We start from the raw sequence: 22,211 nt of genomic DNA on the forward strand, positions 1-22,211 counted from the left end.
ACACAACAATAAAGAGAAACAATACTGCACTCCCAAAAAATGCTGGAAATGCCACAGAATTCATTGAAGATGCCCCAACTCCCCCTTAACCTCTATGCCAGGAACTATTGTTTCTAATGTTAATAATGCCTGGCAATCAACAGTGGCATAACTCCAGGCCCCTGTAGGTCAGGGATGATGGGATCAGACTGAAGCAATGTAATCAGTAGCAGAGCTCAGCTTGGATTGCCAGGCTCTCTCTTTTTGACAGCACATACCACTGATGGAAAAAAATGAAGCCACCAAAGGTAGGCACATAGCAGGTAGGTGCTTCCTCCTGCAGCTATTCCTCAAGCTGCTGAAGTTCAGAGCACCCTGGACGAAAAGAGATGGCAAAAGACCCTGAGGAGTTTCACATGATTTGGCCCTGCACCAGGAGTAGCACTACCTCATAGAGGTTGGGTCAGTGAAGTTTACTTGGCTAAGCAAATGCTGGCAGTCCATGCTGAGGTGGAGGGGGAGAGCTTGTCCCTGCCAATCGGTGTGTATAATGGCCATGAAGTAAAACAGATGGAGTCACTGGACAGGAAGGCACTTCTTTTTTCCATCCCTCTGTGATGTGCCGACACCCCACGTCCCTCTCAGATACGTCTCCCGTCTGGACGTGGGAGCTGGGAAGAGCCGAAGAGCCGACTGAAATGGGATGGAACCAAATACCTCACTCAGCACAGATACCACCTTTTAAACAAGCAACTGATGTAACACTGTGATATTGATACGATACAGAGTGGCCCTCCGTGCAAACAGCTTGGTCTCCTCGCCACGGCAAAACCAGCCCTTGCACCAGGGCTTCCTCGCTTTGCGTGTGCCCCTATGCACCCCTCTGGGAGAGGGCTGGGAGGGGGAGGAAGGAGTTAAAAAAGCCAATGCGGCCCTAACGACCCATCTGCCACCTCATCTCGTGTGACACGAATCATGCGATTGGGGGGGGGGGGCGGCGGTGGGAGGGCAGGGAGCAGCTCCCTTTCTCTCCTGTTAGCTGAACCTCTGATTATCATTTCTGTGCAGCCGAGGAGGTGGCATGCCATTGTGTGTCAGCTGGGAGAGCTGCTGAAAGGGGGGCTTCTCCCTGTCTTAAAGGAGAAAGCCTTTCCTAAACCCTTCCTTTGCAGAGAAGGAATCGCCCTCCTCCCAAGGAGCCTATGCAACAGGAAAGGGCCCTCAAAGAGCTCCAGCCTACCCAACCATCTGAGCTCCAGCCCTAGGGACACTGGGCTGACGTCTTTGACAGAGATGCCCCCCAGCAGGGAGCAGGGAGCCAGGGTCCCCAGCCTTCCCGGAGAGGCTGGCGACCAACAGGGCCAATTAGCACCAACCGCAGCATCAGGTTTTGTGTGATAGAGGCACTTGGCCATGAGGAACTGGTCGAAGCTCCTCACCTCATTTCACACAGGCAACAGCAATCAGATGGTAATAACCATGGGTCACTAGAAGGTGACCTCGAGGTGAAAGGCTCCATATCCCATTACTGGCTTACTTAGCTATCAGCCTAGCATGTCTTTCTAGCGCTTTGAATCAGAGAATGGTATTCAAGCCCTTTGAGAGAGTTCCTGCTGGATGGTGTTTAGCATTGTGCATTTCCCAGCAGACATGCAGGAATGGTAATTAAAATCCTCCATGACTACCATGTACTGGGACCTTGCCATTAGCATTGTGTGACTAGGCAGGAATGTATTGATTTTTTGCCTGAGTTGTGCATGCTTATGGCAGACATCAGCTCTGATTTATGTCCCGCTTTATTATATATGTGTGTGTGTGCTCATCTCATGTTAGCCATTAAACTTACCATTAGTATCTGCTGGTATTCTACAGCATGCAGAGAGGCCCTGAATGGTAAGTAGCATCCCTGCTCTGATCTCTGTCAGACCTAAACAGATTGCATCCCACAGCACCAACAATTTAGTCAGCTCATTTATCCCACTCAGGGATCATTTAATTCTTTCTGGCCGTTTGTGTCATCTTCTTTTTCCATCATAATCTGTTTAACTGGGGGAGGGCTGGATGAAAATGGCTAAGGGCCCTTGTTTCTGATGCAATTCCCATCACAGGATATGTTTCCTCAAGTCGTGTGATATGCTGGCAGCTCCTTTGCCCTAGTTGCCTGTTCCCTCCTCACTGTGTGTCTGCATCTCTGCCTGAGTTACAGTTTTGGGCCTGATCATGAAATTAAGGTTTTCTTCACTCATCTGCCTGCCTTGGCAGCTGAGTCATGTGTCTCCTCTGGCAAGCACAGACTCTCCATGGCACTAGCAATAACTGGTGCAACCACCATCCTCTATCAGCTGTGAAGCAGATAGGCTTGTAGGGAGAACCAATTTCTTTCAATCCAGTTACATGTTTTGAAAAAAACTGGGAAAACTTAAAGGCACAAAAGCCTCCTTTTCAATTTTGAACCACAAACAGCAAACTCCTAGAAAGGACTGGCTGAGAACAAATGTTTTGAGTTTAGTTTGGGTTTGGTAATCAACTGGGCAGTTTGAGAAAAAAGGTGGTTAGCACCTGTAAAAATGTGAGGGCTGAGAAGTAGTGAGAAATAAGAAATATTGTGTCATAAAATAGTGCATTTACGGAGTTGATGAGCTTTGCTATCCAGAAGTACTGTGGATTCTAGCTCCCAGCTTCTTCTTTGAAGGTATTTTATAAATCTCCCTGAGGATCAGGTTGAGAAGTCAGTGGTTAAAAGGAAATTTCTGTGGAGAAAGCCAGCTAGGTGCTTCTGTCCCTCTACCAGTTGCCATTGATAATTTATCTGGGGCTGTACTGCTTGCTCAGCAGCACCCACAGTTTCCATGAGGACGTTTGTTGCAGTGGGGATACATACTACATGCTGCTGGCTGGGAAATGGGGTGTGCACGAAAATGCACATATGTGTCTTCATCTGCAGCCATGTCCAAACCCCAAATGGTAGCTGCTTCCCATACCCAAGGAACCTTTCAAGCATCTAGCATTCCCAGCTTTTCCTGGCTCTTCTACAGCTGCTCCTGGAGACAGGTACTCTGGAGACACTGAGGAGAGGACAGCAGTATTTTTTTACTGCAGCATGGCAACCTAAGCAAAATGTGGTGCTAAGGGATTCCAAAACCTAGGCACATTGGGATGTAGGACGTCATAACTTCTGGGGTGACCTGGCTCCTTTTTGAAGAGTAGGAGGAGTATGAAAGGGGAGTAGATTTAGGCAATAGTAAAGAGCAACCCTGGAGGGATTTTCTACATGGCCACTTATGGAGCTCTTAGTCTTTCTCCTCTCGTTTTTGACTATCTGGCAGCATCCCTCCAAAATAATCCTGATAATGAGGTGGCTCTGGGACCTGGTGTCCCATGTGTTATACATTTCTTTCCTGTGAAGAGGAGCCTCTAGATATGTCTAAAACACTACAGCGTCACAGGAGTTCACCAGGAAAGGATGGAGGCAACTGGTCTCCTCATTTGAAGAGATGTGTGAATGGGCAGCATGACCCACACAGTTCTTCCCTGTGCAGGATGTGCTGTCAATCCAGACTCCGTCATTCCCTGCTCTGGATTGCTCAGATAGTTTGAGGGTGTGCAATGAGGACTGTCCAAGCAGTCTCTTAAGTTTCTGCTTTACTGGGAGTCACCCGGGCTTCTTTAATGAGGGTCTCCTAGTGATTCAAGACTGAGACATCATGAACTGGCAGAGAAGATTTTGAATTTGCTGCAGGGTACTGCATAGGGTACTGTGACAAAGGGAAGCACAGCTTGCTCCTGCAATTACAGATTCATGACTCATATAATAATTTAGGTTACAAGGCACTTCTAGTGGTCATCTGGTCCAAGCCTTTGCTCAAAGCATGGCAAATCTTTATGTTAGATCCACCTTCAGAGCTAGATCTAGCTGCTCAGGGCTTTGTCCAGTTGAAGATCTCCAGGGCTGGACATTACACAATCTCTGGACAGCATGTTCCAGTGTTCGACCACCCTCATTGTGCAAAAATGTTTCCTAATATCTAATTATATATTCTCTTGCTACAACTTGTTCTGTTGCTTCTTGTTCTTCTGCTGTATACCTCCAGAAAAGTCTCAATTTTCTATATAATTTCTAATTAGGTATTTGAAGAGATAATGCCTGGGAACAGAAAGGCACTTTTAGCCTTTTTCAATGTGAAGAGGAGCACAGAAGAAGCAGTATTAGAGTATTCAACCTTGAAATCTTTTCATGCTGCTCAGAGATGCACCTGCCACTAAGATCAGAACAAGTCAAATGATTATTTTACAAACCAATAAAATTATTCTCAGGAAACAGGTATGATCTGATCTATCCTGAAGGATTGAGTTACAGAATTAACTCTTGGGGACAGTCCACTGCCTTCTCCTCATCTGTGGATAAGAGAAAACAAGGTAGAGAGGAAAGGCAGTTGGGGAAGTCAGCGATACAGGATGGGAGGAGGTGATAGAGAAAAGGGTCAGAAACCAGTGTCTTTTAAACACTACTCTTCTGAACAGTTATGCCTGTGCTGGATGTGCAGCCTATCCATGCTTTTGGGGGTGCCACCATACACAAGCTAAATGGTTTCACTCCTGCAGGGCACAACGGACTTTTTGCCCAGTGATGACTGAATATTTTATGTTGCTGTTTACCCAGGAGTTCTGCAGACCCCCAGGGTAGCTCTGAAAAAGGTGAGAGAGTGGGCCAAAGTGTCTTGCCATATCTTGGGAGTTTGTTTGAGCAACATAGTGGGGGACAAGTTTGTCAAAGCTAGAAAGAATATTGTCGTAGTATGTACCTTTTCATAGTGGTGACTTTCCTCCAGCCATAACAGTTTCACAAGGAATCAGAAGTGAAGAAGGCAGCCCAAGGGAGACTGTGGGCGTTCCAAGCAGCCCAGGTGATCTGTGTTATGTAGTTAAGGGCCAGCATTGCATCGAGGGGGCTCACTCCTTGACTGGTGTAAATCAGCACAGCCTCTCTGGAGGCTCTGGAACTGTGCTGGTTCATCCTAACTGAGGAAGATCTGGCCCATGATATCCAGGCTCAGACTACATGATGTAGGTTTGTCCTCTGTACGTGCAAGAGGTATCTTAGGAGTCTGGGACAATGTGGATTACGCTAAGGATTTCTAGCTGGTGAGTGGAGCAGCAGAACCCACCTAAATTAAATATGAGACCTGTATGTCCTGCCTAAAAATCAGTAGCTGTAGCTGGACACTGCCAGGCTCACTGCCCTGGGAGAGAATTAGCTATCTGAACTCTAGCTAGGCTAGGGAGCCAAGCAACAGCATTTGATGGGTAGAAAAGGTATCCTGTTTCTTGGGAGGCTTTTCTAACAGGATTGAGGCCTATCTGTTTTGAGGAAGAAAAACTACTATGGGAAAATAATAATGTGTCAAAAACCCCTTGAATTCAGCTCACTTTACACAAAATGAGGGGCTCATAAATCCTTGGCTTTGCTTTATAGTCAATGAAGAGAGATGAACATCCAGAGAAATACTCGAGTCAACTAAATTCTATCTTGCTGTTTGTAGAGGCATGTGTTTGTCCCTGTGACTAAAGGGAGGGCAGAAGGTGCTTACTAGAACTCTGTACCCCAGGTATAGTATTCCAACAAAATCCCATGGGAGGAGCACTCCCTAGTAGAGGTCAGCTGGCATGGCAATGCCTGAGTTTTGCAGGAAGGCCAGAGTTCCAGCCCCCATGCCAGAGTGAAGGAGACCAGACAGTAATGAAAAGATCATGACTGTAAAATTAGCATAGAGTGGATGCTCCTGGCATAGTGTGTTGGAATGTTGGCAAAATCTCAGGGAAAAATTAGAATGGAAAGAAAAGTTAGAGAAAAGGACCATGAGAATAAGCAGAAGACTAGAGCAGAGCACTGGTAAACGTTTGGACTAGAACAATGGCTGGAACATGGGTGGACTATAGAAGGATTTAGGCCAAGCTCTGACTTGCAAACAAAATTCATGTTTGGATTTGACCCTGCTGATTGTCATGGGTGTTGCTGAGTTTACAGTTTTCCTCACTGAGGAAGGAACATGTAGGGACGAGAGCAGTGGGGTCAGGGGTGCCTTTGCACTTCTGGCTTGGCAGATTTTCCTCTCTGTGGACTTTTCTCAGCCTCTGGGAAAGTCCATTGTTGCTACAGCCTCATTTACTGTAGTTTTCCTCCTAATTCTCATTCATGCTCAGAAGGGTGCAAAATTTGCAGTCAATCAGAGGGACTTGGACAGTGGAGTTTGTCAAAGATAATTAAAGCCTGGAATCGCCTACATGTTTATTTTTATTTTATCGGAATATGCTGGGATGAGTCCAGATTGTATACCAGGAATGGTTTATTTTGCTTTTCTTCACTTTAACGGCACCAGTTCTTTTTTCCTCTCAGATTCTTCCATTTGCTGCAAAATATATTAGGAGAAAGAATTCCTTTCTTTTCCGCACCATTTTTTCTCTCAGGGTTGCCAAAGCATAAACATCGCTGATACCAATCCTTCTTCTCCTTAGTCCAGCTACCTTTTAAAAATGTTATTTTATTATAACTCCTTTGCATTAAATAGGAACATTCAAAGCCAGTTCTCAGGTGCTGTAAACACACTCCTGCTTTGGGGCAATCAGCAGTTTCAGCAGCACATTTGCAAGCAGTTCCTAATGTTCACACTGAGCTCTCCTGCACAGCTGTGGTGCAAAAGCCCAGCACAGATGCACCACAGTAGCATGTGGCAAGTCACAGCACTTGACACCAGCAGAGTCACCTGAGGCTTTACACCATGAATGCAAGGCCACCTCTAGAATAACGTGGTGGGGTGAAACAGACGCTGGTCAGGGCAAAGAAGTTCAGTGGTAATGGTAGGAAGTTTAACTCAGGGGAGGGGGGAGACTGTGGAAGAGGTGAAGACTTAAGGAGTACTTAAAGGGAGGCAAGAGAATATGTGACAGCCCGGTATGGAAACTATACAACAAAAATGATAAACTGGGAGGGACCAGACTGACAAACAGATCAGGAGATATGGGAGATCTTTCACTGGTTTCAAGGAGAAAGAAAGTCTTGGTCAAAGTGAAAGAGAAGAAAAGACACAAAAAGGAGGATGAAAGAAAGATTTTGTTCAGAGTTGCAATGGCCTGGGGCAGATCCCCTGGAAGAGGGAATTGTATATAAGTAAGACAGGAAGGAAAAGAAAAGTGAACAAGAGATTGATGAATATAAGCTGTTGTCCACAGTGCAGTCATAGCTATGGCTGCAGTGAACCATGGGTGCATCCAGGGTAGTATTAAATTGCTAGTACTGCCGTGTAAGTAGTACCACACCATTATTCATGGTGTGGCTGTGGCAGCAAGGGGTGCCAGCAGTCCTGGAGACAGGCTGATTAGCTTTATAAGCTGAAGAAATCATTTTGGGAAGAGAACCAGAGCTGCTCAGGGAGGCAGCAGCAGAATACAACCACAGCAGAGATTTTTTTCTGCTCAGAATGGATGAAATACAGGTTTTACCTCCCCTCTTTTGTCTTCCACGGGCCCTGTCCCATCTAACTGGCAGATACTCTTTCCCAGTGCAGGGCCAGTATCTGCACTACCAGTATCCACCTGGGGCACCATTGCCTTCGAGGGCTTTCAGGTGGTCCATGAATGACAGCTTTCCCTACAGTGACCAGAGGCTTCAGCACTTGTGGAGCAAAGGGTTTGAAATAACTTCTCCCTCCTCAATGAAAATGAAATGCAAGAGCCCTCCGTCTCCTCCCTACAAGCAAAGTCGTAGCCTATTTACTGGGATGAAGGGATGGTGGGCTGTAAAGCAGAGGAGAAACATATCTTTGTGTGTGCTTGCAACTTTGTAAGAGGCAATGTTACCATGGCAATGGGTGGTCTTTACTGGGAAGGGGAGTGAGCTATAGTCTTAGCGTGAGGAGAAGGGGGGAGCGATGGTAGAGGGAGGAAGCCCAAAAGTCTCGTGGGTAGGGAGAGAAGGGACTGTAGTGCAGGGGAGAGAGGTGGTGTTCAGAGAACCACCTTTGGCAAAGTGGCTGTGACAGCAAGCCTGACATCTGGCATGGCTGCCCCACAATGTGGGCTCTCTATTGAGCTGCTACAAGATGGGGACCTCTAGACTGAGCCACATATTTCCACTGAGGTCATCACCCCTGTCAAAAGAGAAGGCACTGCAATTAGCACCCGAGGCCTCCGGCTGGAATGAAAGCATCCACCTGGATGTGCTCATTCTGCTCTCCCCGATCCCCACCCCTAAGACTTTTGGTGCTTCAGCAGAAGCCCTGTTGCCCAGCGCAAGATGACCACATTGCGTGGCCATCAGCGACTGGTCAGCTGGCAACGCAGGCCCGCTGCCTGGTTCGGAGCCAGGGAGGTACTCCAGCCCCACAGAGAACTGCCACTGACAGCCCATTACGGCATGGGAAAGGTCTCCTCCCCATTTCTCATACGATGCGGATGGGAGAGGAGTTTCCCTGGTCTCCTGTTTTTTGCAAGGGGAGGGGCTGAGTAGCCAGAGCTGTGCGTGCCTGAAACAGTCAGACGATTGTGCGGGAGGTGGGGAGGAGAGGAAACAAAGAGCCGTGGCTGACAGCGCGGCACCACCAGCCATCGCAGAGCAACACAGCCCTCTTCCCACCGCTGCCCCTGCAGCCCGGGGCGGGCCATGTCCCTTCTATTCCAGGCCACCGCTTGCCCCAGCGCCTCTGCTCTCGGCAGCTGTGCGGCTCCGCAGGCCGGACAGACAGGGGCAGGGTTACACCGAGCGCTGGGGCCCCGGGCTCTGACCCAGGCCGCGGAGGGCGGGGAGGTGCCTGGTGGCCACGCCGGGGTGCCCTTCCCGAGGGCAGCTCCGAGCCCAGCCCCGGCTGCGGCCCGGCTCCAGGCCGGGGTGGGGGCCGTGCCCGCGGCCCGCACGGAGGCCCCGCAGCCGGCAGGTGGCAGGGCAGCCCCGCGCCTCGCCCCAGCCCGGCCCGGCCCGGCCCGGCCGCCCAGCCCGCTGCGGAGCTTCCCGGGCGGGGAAAGGGCCTTTGTGTTCCCCACCCCGGCAAAGCGCAGCGCCTGCCCCCCGGCAGCCAGAGCGGCGGCGGAGAGGGGGCTGCGGGCTCCCGGGGGACACCGGTTTCCCACGAGGGAGCGGGGCTGCGGCTGCTGCTCAGCCCTGTCCGCAGCTGCCTTAGGGTGTGATGGGCGTTTTTATTATTATTATTAACGGCAGCTCGTTCGCGCCGAGCTTATATTACAGCCCCATTGTGCGAGGCTCCGCACAGGGCAGTCAGAGACAGTCTGTACCCGGGAACAGGCAGTCAGAACAGAGAAAGGCAGCAGAGAGGGCGGGCAGGAAGAAACGCCACTCAGGGAGGGGAAGCATTTTTTTACCCTGGTTCATCCAACAGGCCAGGGGCAGAAAATGGGGTTTGTAGGCTGCCACGGGCCCTGTCATCCTTTGGACCTCGCAGTCCCCTTGTGCAAGTGGAATAAATAACCTGTGGCTGGCTGGTTTTTGGTGGTTCAGCATTTGTAAGTGCTGACCGTTTACCCCTTGGTTAAAGCTAAACCTGCCTTCTCTTTCCCTAGCTGTTTAACAGAGGTACGGGCAGCTGGGAGCCCGTGCCAGCGTGCTGGGTGCTGTGAAGGTAATGATTAATCCCGGGGGCTCCTGGCCGGCCCTGCTCCCTGGCCTGCTGGCATCAAGGGATCGCTGCCCACCTGCCCGCTGGGGCTCGCCCTCCTGAGCCCAGGCCGGGGCGGGCAGCCCCACAGGCAGCAGCGGCTCACGAGGTTGCCTGCCAGGGGGAGAGGAAGACCACTCCAAGCAGCTGAACTTTTCACTCCAGTCTACAGACAGATTTCCAGGGATGCTTGAGAGAGGGGAGGGGATAGGAAGCAAGATTTGTAGGGGGACCAGCCTGGCCTTTTTCAATTCAGCTGCAGAGTTAGTTAACAAAGTTGCAGGTTCTCAGTCTCTTTTTCTATTTCTTGCCAACTCTTTTTTTTTTTTTTTTTTTCCCCCTCCGTCCTCAATATAAATACCCTGGGGCGGTTTCTTTTCTTTTTGGTATGAATGTGATGATCTTTCAGGGCTGTGATTGGCTCCGCGGCTTGTCATCGGGGACACACCTCCTGGCGTGGGGCCACCGCCTCCCCCTCTTGTGAAAGCTTCTCCTTGTAACAAGTGAGCGTAATTACATCAGTTACTCACTAGAGCACAGACCTGCTTTAAATTTTGGCGTCTCCCGCGAGAAGCTGAAGGACTAGAAAATGCAGTTTCAAAGGCCTGTAACACTATGGGCCATACAAATCACGCTGTGCTCTTCTGTCCCAGGAATTAAGGCTCCCAGCCACACCTGAGGAGGAATGAATACCTGTACTAGCCATGGAAATGGCTGCCTGTTAGAAGAACAGAGCTGCCGCACCTGAGAAGGATTTCTGCTTTTCCAAAACTTGGCCTACTAAAAAAGCTACACGTGAGGTCCCTTTTGAATTGAGCTTTGGTGTAAATTAATCAGAAAATGTCACATTTTCAGGGGCACTGAAAAGGAAGAAAGCTCAGGGTGAGAGCCGCAGGTGCTGTGGGTGATCCCTTAAAAAGAGCAGAGCCAACCAGACAAAGGCATCTGTGTGCCAAAAGAAAATGCATTTCACCCAGCAGCAAGATTCTACAAGACAGGGCCAGACCTGGTGGGGGAAGAAAGTGGCCCTAAAGAGCAGCATTCCTGTCCAGGTGGATATTGCAGCAGCAGGTTGATGCATTTCTGACAGATCAGGACAGAATTGTGCAGTGCTCATGTGAGCTTGTTCCAGAAAGGGCTGAGTGCTGTGGTAGGAGCATCCTTGCTGTGCTCCAGGGGCCGAGATCCTCTGCTGGGGTAAATAGGTGTAGCATGAAAGAAGCCAGTGCTCTTGCAGACAAGAACCTATTCCATGCTGGCGTGGCAGAGGTTGGCTGATAAAGAGAAAAGTTTCTGCACAAGAAAGAAAGCAAGCAGTGCTGTGAGTGAAGGAGAGGACTCCCATCTTATCCCCTTTTGTCCTGCAGGGATGTGGTCCTGATGCATGGCACAGATGCTGCTGCAGCTTGGTGAGTTGGAAGGATGCAGAGGAGATGTAGGAGAATGCAAACCATCCATCTGGCTGGGACGGCTGAATCCTCAGGTGCAGGTATTTGCAGGGTGTCAGAAATTCTGACATGGGACGGGCCCAGGCCTTTTTAATTGTGTCTTGCAAAAATTATGCACAGAGAGACATTTACACCCCTGTCCCCTCCAGCTATTCTCTAGCATGCAGATGTTTGCTCAGAGCACATCCAGCCCTGCTTCTGGACCAGGCAGAGCGAAACTTGAACTGACACTCACACTGTTTGTCCAGTGGACTGAATATGGTTATAGCCTCTTATCCCTGTCTTTCTCTTTGAACTCCCCATCCTCCACAAAAATAAAAATAACCTTCCACTTTCTATCCTGCATTAGAAAAACTTCTTCCTGAAAATGTCATGAAAACTGATGTGCCCCTATGAAAAATGTGGATTTTGATGATTCAGCATTTTCCCATGGAAGATAAAAGTCCTTTGTTCCTCTGACCAGCTCCCAGCAAATGGCTCAAAGGCATGTGGTTCATGTTTCCTCCCAGGAACCTGTTCCTGAAGCTGCTGAGAAGCTTCCTAGGTCATGGCCCACTCAGTAGGTGTCATTGGATCAGACAGTCTGAAAACTAGCAAAGAGCTTTCATTTGTTTTTACAGACCTGAAACCATGAAAAATAGTATTCGTGTTTTCCGTGGCATCAGGTGTTCTCTGATCATATGAGGTTCAGTGGGACCTGGGTGCTGCCTGATTTTGGGAAGAGCTCTCAATACAAGTGTCTCTGCCCTGTCACTGAGCTGAAGTTGTGGAAAGGAAGGAGCAATGTACCACAGGAGTGAAAGAGGAGGCAGGAAAAGGGACAGCAGGCTTCCACTTCTGAAGGATAAATACTTGAGATTTGGGTACCTGAAACTGAGAACACCCTTACCAAGATGTGACAGCTGCAGGGTACCTAACATCTTTGCAAGAGATGCCTGTCTACACCAAGGACCAGGGAACTGGGACACAGAGGACAGTGTTTAAGGTATGAAGCTGGATTTCTGGCACAGGAGGAGAGGGCAGAACAGAAGGAGACTGGTACTGGGATGGGTGCTTCAGCAGGCCACATGCACTTCCATGTTCCTAGATGTCATATCTGACTTTGTGCTGACCTCCTGCCCAGAGTGAGAGTGTCAGGATCCCAAAGGACATTTGATCATTTCCCTTGCCTGTACTGCAACTGCCAAGCCACGTTTCTTATATACCCTTTTCAGGTGGATCAAGCTTTTATCCTTACTGCTATTATGATGCCTAGCATTCCCTGCAAGAAACCATTGTGGTGAAATTCCTTATGTAGAGACTGAAATGCAGAGATGGCAGGAACAAAATAATAATGCTAGCCATAATAATAAATAACAGCCCCATTTGCTTTAATCCGCAGCTCACAAAACAACAGCTCAGTCGAAATTCTCATCTGCTGTGGAGATAGAGAGTGTGATTTACTCTGTCAGCTATGGAGAACAGACACACCACAAGACAGTTATCTCTGGCCATAAACAAACTGGAGTGGCTTTGCCTTTTAACAGGCTCCCTTCTCCTTCTCTGTGGAGTGCTACTTTCTGCCTTATGTAACCCCCTGGGCAACTCCACTGACCTATTTTGTTTTAATAAACTTGAGCAGTTTGAGCTATGGACCCTTCACTTTTCTGATGCTGTTGCCACTTCACAGGGCTCCCTTTCTTGCCCTGCTCTGCAAGGTTCCATAGGTAGTATCTTGGGAGAAGCTAAATAAACAGCTTCCAAGTTCTTATACAACCCATATGTGTCAAACTTCCTTTTGAATGTTAGCCTTGGAGGTGAGAAGGAAAAGCTGAGTTGACTAGGAAAACGCATAACATTCAGAAACAGTTTTTTATTACCTTCCTTATCACCCCTTTAAGGTCATAAAGATTATGCCAAAGAAGCTATTAAGTTTTCCAGGATTGCAAAATATTTTATCAATGATAGAGATGAAGCATGCCGTTCCACTTTTCAATTTTTTTGCTTTATATTTCCTTTTATGTTTGGGGATTTGATCTTAACCATCTCTCCGTACCTTTCTGTGTCCGTCCTGATTGGAGGCATGGTTAATTATTTCTTGTAGCCAGAAGCCTGCACTGAATTGCAAACAGAAGACCTCTCAGGCATTAAAAAAAAAAAGAAAAAAAAAAAAGAGTGAACCTGGAAACTAAAAATGTAAGCATGACTCCTTAACAGACTGAGCTTCTGGTTTTCGCTCTGTCATGGCTCCTGAGATGTATATAAAAGTTCTGAACAGCAGTCACTGACAGCAGTGTTCCAGAAGTGACAGCAAACTCCCTTCTCTACTCAATTTAGGAGCTAGATGTACTCTTCCACCTAAAAACATCTGTAAAAACTTGACACCAGAACATCTTTAGCAGTTAAATACTGGAGTCTGGGCTGAAAGGGCTGCACACTGGTCTCCACCAGGTTACCCTAGGGACGAAAGAGGGATCAAATGCCGTATGATGCCGTCTGAGATTCTGTTCCTCACACGCCACAGTGAGGAGCAGATTAGTGTCCTGCTCGTAATGCATCCCCTCCAAATCCCTCACTGGAGAAGGATATCCAGAGCTTTGGAGAAATGCTGAAAAGAGGCTCATGAGAGGCCCAATTCTTCACACTGAACTGGAAAATGTTACGAGTGGATTGCAAAGCTCTACTGAATATCAAGTTAATCCAAGATTTACGTGCCATAAGCCTCCAGAAATTGGGCTGTGGTGGGCTTTAGCTAAAGCAGTGTTAGCTAACCTTTTAAGAAACCCTGTTTTTCCTCCCTGTGCAGCCTTTCTGATAGGCCTTGTTTTCCTGAAGAAACAGATCCTCAGCTGGCATAACACAGATTCATCTCACTGAAGCCACTGAAGCTGGAGGTTAGGAGCATCTGACCCCAAAACAATTTCTCTTAATGGTGACATGTTTGTTGCCACCAGGCAAGATGACACACTGAGTGCTGGTGATGGAAGAGTAGCAGACAGGCTACTGGCACAAATATTCTCCTTTTGCCTCTCCCATGGCATTTAGTACAAAGAGAGGCAGAAGCAGGAAGATGAGACACTTCAGTGAAGTTGGCATGAAGAAGAAGAGACAAGTCTTGCTCAAGCTGAGTTAGAGTGGGAAAAACTTTTATCAGGGAAGTGCCAAATGTAAATCACAAACAGATACTGCTTGGTTGAGACAATTCTGAAATAAGACAGTAGACAATTAATTAATGCCAACTGGCAATAAAACAGAAGAGTATTACCATCTTTTAGGACAGCATGTGTCAGCCTTTTTCACAGTGTCCTGCAGGGAGGGGCTGCCCCTTTCCCGCATGATTAGACTTCTTTCCTAGGGTGGACAGAGAGGCCAAGGTGCAGGATCTTCGAGGTGGTGTCTCAGGTGCCTTTCCAATCCAAGCAGGCATACCAGCATCGATTTTATGCTCTGTTTATGTTTTCTGGGATCATCCTCCAGTCTTGCAACCAGCATAAAAGACTTCCTTTGTGATTGTAACAGGAAAAACAGGGTGGGTGGAAGAGGATGAAAAATCCAAATGGACATGACTGCTCTGACAGCCTGTCCATCCTGGGGGTTACTTGTAATTCCCAGGTGGAAACTTTGTCTCTGGGGTAGTGATTTGTGGTGCTGAAGCCACCCACAGTCTCCGAGTGGCAGCTTAAGGTAGACTGGTCACTGTGTAGGAAATGCAAGTTCCATCCTAATCTTAACATCCATTGCAGATGACTTATGATGACAACGGCAGACTTCTAGTAATTTTAAGAATTACAAATTCAATATATTTTCTCACTTTTGGAATAGAGCTATTTAAATGTGGAACAATGGCCATCTGTATTTGGATGCTTAGTATATTTGATGAAAAGCATCTCTTTGTCTTGATTACTTTTTTAAATATCGAGTTACACATGCTTCCTGCCAAAACATTTCAGAAAGTTGAACTAAAACACTGCCTAAGCACCTGGAACCAAAGCTTGGTAAGTGATAAATCCACTTTTGAGAGCAATTGCTCTTCCATGAGTAGAAGATGACTATTTATTCAATTTCAGTTTATTCAACAACTTAAATTCAGTGGCTTGCTTATTCAAACTTAAGAAACTTAATGAAATTTGAAAAAAAAGGCAAGCTTGTTTTTTTCCTCTGACCTATGAGGAAAATGAGGACGAGCAAACAAGATCCAGCAGATATACAGTGTTGGGGTACATGGTATCCTGGAACAACCTGTTTAACCCACTAGCCACTGATACAACTTCTTTTGTTTAATACTAATTTTTCTTTTCTGTTTTGCAATTAAGGTGGTTTATATCAATAATAAACAAAGGGTTTAATAGAAGTGTTTTTAGAGATTTTTTTAACGGATTCAAATTTCATTCCAATTGCAGCCTGATATGAACCAATTCTAAAGATGAACAGTCATCCTATAGCAAATTAAAAATACATAATTCACTATTTCCCAGCATAGAAAATTGTAATAATAAAGATCTAATAAAAGCATGGAAAGCTGTAAATGAATATGTGTAGATAAAACTGTCTGCTGGTAACAGTAATTTAGTAGGTAGACTGTATGTGGTTTTAAGTCATCAGAGTCTTTCTGGTTACAGCCTGATGACTCTCAACCTTTCTTTATGGAAAATAATTAAAAGGATAAATAGAAAAGAAGGTTTTATTTAATATTTAAAATAAGCTCTCCTGCTTACTAATTTAAATGGGTGATTTAATCTGTTCACTGAGGCTCAGATTTATCAGTTTTAGTCCAGTTTCCTTGTAGTTACTGCATGGGTGGGGTTTTATGCACCCGATGTTTCAATTTCAGGCTGTTCACTGGGAAGTTGAAGCCAAGCGTCCCTGAACTCCATCAGATTTTCCCCATCAATTTTCCAGGAGTTTGGGATCATCTTTCAGTGGTCCAGCTCTGTGAGTACTCAGTTGCTAAAAACCAGCCCCTCGTGCAATTCCTCATGGGTAGCTTCTGTCACTGCCTGACGTGCTCCACTAACATCAGAGGAGTGAAGAAAAAAGATGCTCTGATGATAACACATGCTAACAGTTTGTGTTGTCCCTGCCCATGCAGTACCTCTATTTCAACCTCCTGCCTGTTTACCAGATGTTTTCCATCTCAAAAGTGACTTTAGACCATCATCAAAGCCTTTGGCTGTACCTGTGATGAGGCAAAAAGCAACAGCCATGGAGCAGGCAAACCCAAACAGAAGTCATGATTTGAAAAGTAAAGGCAGAGTGAGCGCATCTAGTCTGAGGCTGAAGGATAATGTTATGAAACTGTAAAAACAGTGGAATAATTTCATTGGAGAATAAGAAAAAAGAAATAAGATAATTTATTGTAATACAGCTAGAAGCGTCAGTCACTTTCTAGGAGTTTTTCTTCTGCTTCTGCATACTTAATTTCTGTCCCATCCCATCCCAACCCATCCCATCCTTTTCTTCTGGGTACCACAGGACCTTGAAACTCCTCTTCCAGCCTCCAGAGCCCAGCACAGAGCTGTGCAGTGCAGGGATTGCTGAACTATCTCTCTGCACAGCTGCAGAGTCTCCTTGTGTGAACTCTCTCAGCCCCCAGTGTGCATAACAGAGCACTGTGCCACCGAGGCATCTGCTAGGAGTCAGGCACAAGGGTAGTGTCAGTCTCATGAGGCAAAAGCAGGCAGTGAGCAGTGCAACTTGGTGCTGTATCATACCTGTTCTCAGCTGTTTCCGTGTGCAGACAGTTCCCCTGGTGCAAGGTACACACTGCATATTTGCACCTCCTACCTATCTCGTGATCAGCCCATCCGTGTCATGAATCAGCTCCTCCATGAGGGAGAGGCTTCTAGAGAGACGTGTTCTAGCTATTTAATGCATTTATTGCAGTGTGTTTAGTCTGTTTGTTAAACTAGTAATGGCAGAGTTCATGTTCACTCCATCAGGGAAAACACCTTCCTATGTCCCTGGCAAACATGCACAACCAATTGTCCAGTCGGGATCCAAAGTGACCCATACCTGTCATCCCTGAAACCACCTTCTGTTTTCCAGCTCTCCCCACCAGTTTACAGTTCCTGTTCTTGAGCTCCTTCCTCGGACTGCAGATGCCTATCAGCATAACTGGAATTCATGGCATGACCTTTGATTCCTTCTGTCCTCATGCCAGACTCCAGCAGGTCTCTGTTATCAGATACTAAACTCTATTACCACGTGAAGTGCATACACAAATTTACCCAGGCAGGTACGCTGGCATCCTTGCCTGATAGTTCCACCTTCGCAGGGGAGCACGGGCATCTCTCAACGTCCTTAGGGCCGCCAGAGCCTCTCTTTACACAAGGAAAATATGTTGGCACAAAAGGCAAATGATTACACATGCTTTTGCTATTTTCTCTTTCTGAGGGTAAGTGCTTGTTCACATGCCATGATGTCATCTTTGACACCACACACTGGTGGTGTGTCAGGCAAAGATGGTATTCTCATTTGCTCTCACCCTGAACCTGCAGGGAGCGTCCAGCCCTGGAGCCCAAATATTTGTCCTCATTATCCTCCCTCTAACTCAAGGCAGCAACATTTCCCCAGGTGGAGGCAGAGATCGGGGGTATGACTTGCCCAGCATCACCCTGTGAAGGCCACGGCAAAGCTGGGGACAGAAGCCAGGCCTCGGGAGTCCCAGTGTTACTGTTCTGCTATGCCACAGCTGGTTTCATGACACATACAAGTTCTTCCAAGCAATCCTCTCTCCTGTGCAGACACCACAGTCATCAGCAGGGCTGCTGCCTGAGCCCTTTTACACCTCAGGGTATGACCCTTCTTGGCTTGACCTGCAGTAGAACTCCAAAATGGGCAATATGGGGCGGTGAGAGGCTGGTTGGCCTCCTTCTGTCCTGGGTAGGTTGTCAGAGTTTGGGTCCCATTCCAGGCTCAGTCTCTGCAGAGAGTTCCTGCACAGTCTGTAACCAGAGCAAATCTGACAAAGGCAGCAGGACTCCCACAGCGCACCATGGTCCTGTGTTTATAGCACGATGTCTCTTCACCAATAGGCGATGGGACGCAGAGACTGCTCCCAGTGTAAGTGCTTCCTGAGATGCTTCCTAGGACCACTTGAGCCACAAAATTAATTCTCATTTCCTCTGAGACCCTTGCTCAGTGTTCCTGGCTAGTTCCTCATGCTGCATTCCTCTTGCATGAGGGTTGAGCTCACCATCAGCCACCTTGACCATCATTTCATTCATTGCTCTGAGTGAAAACTGTCCCATCTCTTTGTTCTAGATACATCATGCAAAATCTCCCTGCCTCAGCCTGGCCTTGCACATGCTGGCTGTGGCATGTATTTTGGATTTGGGCACTCTAGCTGCAGGCAAACTCTGTTCTCCTTTGGCAGCATGCTGGGTTTGTTCAGAGGGATTAGGAAATGTTCCATGGTGGGTGGAAGCACGTAGCGCATCTGAGGTGGTTGCTGTGGCTGTAGGAGTCAGCTCTGTCCTGGCTCATGCAGCCTCTCCTGCCTGGGGGATCCTCTGTGCTGCTTGCAGCAGCGCTGCTGCAACTCACCCACTCACCCACCCTGGCCCCGCAACTACTGCGCCAGTTGCCAAACTGGAATATCTCAGCTGATCCAAGGGAATTTTAATTGAACCACCTTTGCCCACTGCAAGCAGGTGCCAGTTTGTCAAGCTTTGGTGATGTTAGCTGGCACCAGGGAATGCAGTGTATTCACATGCAGGCTTTCCATGGGTCTGCAGGAATGCTTCCTGCTAAATGACTACACATATGCCTTTGCAATCCTTAAATGTAGGAAGCGCCTTTTTTTGTGCATAACACACCACTGAAGTCATCCTGGGAGCCGCTTCTCCCTTGCCCCAATGTCTCTCAGCTCATCACACAGCAGAAGTTTTGCATGTGAGAGGAACGGGACGCAGCCAACAGCAGGCTTAGCAAATTGATCTTTGGAGAGACAAGGTTTGATGCCAGGTCCACAGACCTAGGGAGCTTGCTGTTGAATCTCCTGCCAGAGTCCATACAGTGAGGCATGGGGCAAGAGAGAGATTTGGTATCAGTCAGATTTTAGGCGTCTTTGAGCAGTGCAGATTAAAACCAAACACCTAAAAGGGAAAAGTCTTCAGTTCTTCCATGATGTGTGTTGGCCCTGGAACAGGCAGGCAGTTGCATTTGGAGCTCACTTCAACTTGAGGTCTCCAGACACAGTCCTGCAAAAAGTACATCAAACAATGCTCTGCAGCAGCACAATGTGCTTGCTGTTGTTCTCACTCTGGTAGTGTGTGCTGTTCTCACACGCAGCTTCACACTCCCTGGTTATACATTAGCAACAACACATTCTTTAGCTGAAGTTTGAGTTGGACGTAGATTGAAGTCTGATACTACAAAGTACGGCTGGGGAGAAAGAAAACATCACTCAGGGTCAAATATTTTCTGGTCTGGGGTTAGTAGGCAGATCATGTGACAAAGCACTAAGTGCTGTTATTGATGAGTATTTATTGGGTACCAGGAAAAGAGCTACAGGCATAGGTAGAACAGGAAGGGGCTGCTTTGGTGTGGGCTCAACAGAGGTGATAAATTGGGGGCTGGATAAGTGAGGTCCTTCACTTTCAACTTCTAGCCACGCCCTTCGAATCTGTGCTGTACCCAGAAAGCCCTGGTCATTCAGAAAGCCTGCACTTCTCTCCCATGGTCACCAGGGCCAATCGGCTAGGGCGTGTAGCACTCTTGACTGGAGACGGGGAAGCTGGGACCTTGCCTACAATAACCAGCTGTTCATAGCAGCCATTCCTGCTCCAAAAGAAGAGTGCCACAATTGCATGTTTGAAGGCTGGCCTTTTGTCCAGCCACTCCCTTTCTCTGCGTAATCCACCTGAGTGGTACACATTGCAGAGTATGATGCTGCTTGGAGAAAGGGCTTCAGCGTGTACCAGCATTGGACAACCTTCCACAACTCCTGTGCCATCTTTTACTCAAGACCTAGCCATTAAATGTATCCTGATAAAAATCACGTTTAATTCAGCTGGACCTGGGTTGAATGTCATGCCTGAAAAAATGATTCCCCATCCATGTGCAAAACCATCTTATCTCTGAGAAAGAGAAGAAACTAAGAGTAATATCAATGCAAACATATCCCAAGATTAATGCAAACCCATCACCAAGGAAATTTGGTTTTTAATAATTCAAAATTACATATGGGAAGTGGAAGTAGGGAAGAGAGGGGGAGCAAGCAAAGCCAGAACAGATCCAGGCAGAGAGCTACGTCTCTCTCACCAGCTGTGTTTGGTCACTGACAGCTCAATCTAAATCTTAATATAGCAAGGGTGCAGGGCGGATGGTGGCAGATCATGCAGTCTTCCTTATTACCTTGCAAGATCACAGTGCCAGTTTTACTAAAGCATGAGAGGACAGGTTGTTGAAGAATATTAGCTGTTACCCTCCCTTCCCCTTTTTTCTCTCTCTTTCATGCTTTGTGGAGCAGCCATGCTGTGATCTAAGGCCTGATATTTGTACTCTGCTTGCAGCCCTCTTTTAGGAAGATGTTTGGCCTGGGGAGGAAGGTGGAGGCAGAACCAGCCACTAAAAGGGTTTTGTTGACAGATCCCTTTGGGCATTCACCAGAGGTCTCTTTTTCTTTCATTTACTTGTTGTTTCATAGAGCCTTTTTATTCTCCTGAATCAGTTGCATGTGGAAGGACGGATAGAAAGAGAGGCAGAGCTATACAAGAGGCTGTACCAGCCTCCTGAACCTTGCAGACTAGAAATGAGGTATGGACCCCTTCTTGGTCTCTGCCTTTTTGATTTCATGTGAATCACAAGGGCCATGGCACTTTCAGCACACTGATTTGGTTTGCTGCCATCTCAGGGAGGGCTGCTCAAGAGACAGCAGTTGGTGGACTTTGTCCAGGAAGAATCATGAAGCTTCATCATGAGCCCCAGTCTGTTTAAGATGGTGAAGCTGAATTTGTCTCATATGTAGGAGAAATTAGGAGATTTGCTAAAGGTCATAGAAAAAGTGCAACAGAAACAGGGCCAAATGTAGGACCTTCACTGCAGGGAGAGACAATAGTTGGGCAGTTATTTCTAGGGAGAAGATGCCAAACATTGATGCATAAATGTCCCTTGTAATGATGTCCTTACAGAGAATGTAAGGACATCCCCTTACGGAGTCTCTTGGCTAGCTCTGAGAAGTTAGGGCAGGACAAGAACACTGCTGTTGTCTTATTTATCAAACCAGGCAGAGACAAACAGCAGTTTTTCCCAGTGCTTCCATACATTTGTTTTGTCAGTGGGAGGTATGATTTTAGGAACATTAACATGATTAAACAATGCCCTGTGTCATCTGCATTTATTGGGCCTGTTTCCCTCCAAATTTTTGACATGACCTTTGATAAGAGAATGGCTTGCTGGAATGATCATAGATTGCTAGGAGCTCTTGTGAGACAAACCCTTATCAAAGGCTGAGCACAGCCATGACCAGCATGGAGTGCCAGTCCAAATTTACCCAAGCTGCTATGTTGGCATGAGTCCCTAAATTCTCAGCTTCATGGGCTTTTATCTTCCCCTGTGAAATGAAGGCAACATGGACTCTCCTCTTAGCTGCCACTAGCCTGCTTGACACCACAGAAATATGCCCGAGTGTGAACACACTCACCTTCCGAACCCGTGCATCAAGCTCCCCTCCCCAAGAACCTCAGGGAAGATATGTTTAAAATATGTTTCCCAAGTGCAGCTCTGTTTACTTGTCAGTGATTGTTCAAGGAGGTGTTTTTGGCCTCTCCTCTCCCATTCTTCAGTTCTCAACCTAACAAGGACTGTATTCTTGTCACGGTGTTTGTCGGGCAAGGAAGGAGAAGCAGCAATGGCTTCCCAGTGCCAGCTGGCACTGTGCCATCTGATTGTTGTAAAATGGGAATGTAATAATCGTAATAATATGATTCTCACTCAGTTTGAACCTCTCCTGAGACAGTCTTTTTATTTGAGGGGTGGAGAGAGAAGGATCTCTGTCTGACTGTGCTTCTCAGTCTGCCATTCCAGCTGTGTCTCTTTATCCTTCCAACCTTGCCTGTGGCAAACCAGGTGCCTTTGTAAAGGTTGCAGCCAGCTTCACCCTGATGCGCCCTGCAGCTGCAGAGAAAAGGCCCCCAAAATG

The 22,211-nt window shown here is 47.3% G+C and overlaps 1 long non-coding RNA gene across 1 annotated transcript in view; it reads left to right on the top strand.

Moving 5' to 3' along the window:
- Positions 1-22,211, top strand: part of LOC109950934 — a 40,884-nt gene that overhangs the window by 12,286 nt on the left and 6,387 nt on the right. Inside the window, exons 2-4 of the long non-coding RNA XR_002273269.2 lie at positions 10,295-10,436; positions 11,009-11,130; positions 15,900-16,000. This is a non-coding gene — a long non-coding RNA (uncharacterized LOC109950934). The remainder of the gene's footprint in view (positions 1-10,294; positions 10,437-11,008; positions 11,131-15,899; positions 16,001-22,211) is intronic.

This window comes from Corvus cornix, chromosome 3 (assembly GCF_000738735.6).
Source record: "Corvus cornix cornix isolate S_Up_H32 chromosome 3, ASM73873v5, whole genome shotgun sequence".
Taxonomy (NCBI): Eukaryota; Metazoa; Chordata; class Aves; order Passeriformes; family Corvidae; genus Corvus; species Corvus cornix.